The sequence below is a fragment of the Phalaenopsis equestris genome, unplaced genomic scaffold (assembly GCF_001263595.1).
Source record: "Phalaenopsis equestris unplaced genomic scaffold, ASM126359v1 Scaffold235757, whole genome shotgun sequence".
In the NCBI taxonomy this organism is placed as follows: domain Eukaryota; kingdom Viridiplantae; phylum Streptophyta; class Magnoliopsida; order Asparagales; family Orchidaceae; genus Phalaenopsis; species Phalaenopsis equestris.
The window spans coordinates 62,402-64,143 of NW_018253616.1; positions in this window are offsets into that span (position 1 = coordinate 62,402).

The following is a 1,742-nucleotide window of genomic DNA, read 5'->3' on the forward strand; positions in this document are numbered from 1 at the left end:
GGGCACTTCACCTCATAACTCTTTAAAAATAACTCAAATGATTTGAGGATTTAGAGTATCATATCCATGAGGTAATTAGGATATTAGAGGAGGATATGTGAACCTCTCAAAACTTAAATTAATTTAGATAATTATTTAAATCCAAAAAATAAGGTTTTCAAAAGGTGATTTATTTAACTTCGCAAAATAAAGTTTTTATTTATGAGAAAATTATCATAGGATTCCTTAGGTCAAAGAAATATTTAGGTAAAATTTCATGATTTTTTAATTAATTTTTTATTATTATTATTTTAATTTAGGTCAATTTTCATGAATTATTTTAAATAGAAAATAGTGTTTTAATTACAATTTTTTTATATTTTTATTAGACTTCTCTGAGTTCAAAAAACTCAAAGAATCAAATTTCATATTTTTGTGACTTTTAATTTATTTATTATAATTATTTTTAGTGCAAAAAATTCCATTTTAAGCTTTTTAAAAATTTATTTTTAACTTAGGAAAATTAGGAAAAATATTTTATTGAGTCTCAAATGATTAGAGAACAGTTAGGGATATTCTGAAATTTTTTTTGTATTTTGGGAATTTTTATTTATTCTTAATTATTTTAAATTAAAAAAATGAGGCTCAAAATCAAGTGATTTACCAAAAATAAATTTTATTTTTCCTAAGTGCTTCTGATCACAGGGAACTCAGAAAATCACTTTTCATGATTTTTCTAACTGTATTTAATTTATTATATTTATTTTTGTACAAAATACAAGCTTTCTAAAAAAATCCACTTTAGTGCTAAGCCAAATAATTTTCAAATTCTTACAATGGGTAGATATGATTTTTATGAACAATGTGGACTTGATTTTGTTAATTTTTTATATGTATTTAATTTACACAAATTAATAAAAGATATTCACATTTAACTATGTATAGAAATTCACAAAATGATTCAAAGCATCAAAATATTTTTCCTAGACTTATCTGATCACAGGAAACCTACTAAAATTATTCTCTAATTTTCCAAGTGATATTTTGATTTATATAATTAAAATAGGCCAAAATTGTCACCTTAGCTTGAAAATTAGGGTTAGAGGCATAGAGATGCTCTCTGACCTTGGAAAAATCAGAGAACATCTCCTCTGTAATGGGGAATAAACCCTAAAAATTTCAAGCCATGATGAGCACCCCTTAGTCATGGAAAATTAAAATACCACAGAGGGTATTTAATTAATTAAAAATCAGGGAGTGAGAAAATAAATTTTATTTTTAGTTCGATAATTTTTATTTTTTATCCACATTATTCTTCTCTGTTCACTTAGCAAGAGGGTATTTTTCTTTTATTTTTATGATTTTTCTAGAGAAAGATGTGAATTTTTGAAGTTTAGGCATTTTTTAAAATAATCAAAATTCCACATTTTTCTACTTATCCACGCGGCGCCAACTCATACTCATCCACTCCGAAGGCTCCACATGTCGCTATGTCATTTAATGCCTCCAACCACGTAGCCTCTATGCAGACCACGCTACATGCACCATGGATCTGTCCAGCTTGATCTCCTCATTTCGTTGACTACACGCACGATCGGACAGCTCTCTGTTATCATCTCCAAGTGACCTAGCCCGTGAGCTGTTCACACTAAAGCCTTAAGATCTTGACCTACACTCAATCAAATTGCATGGGTTTGTTTCTAAACCTTTATCTACTTAAGACGAACCTATATATATATATATATGGATTATATGGTATGAAA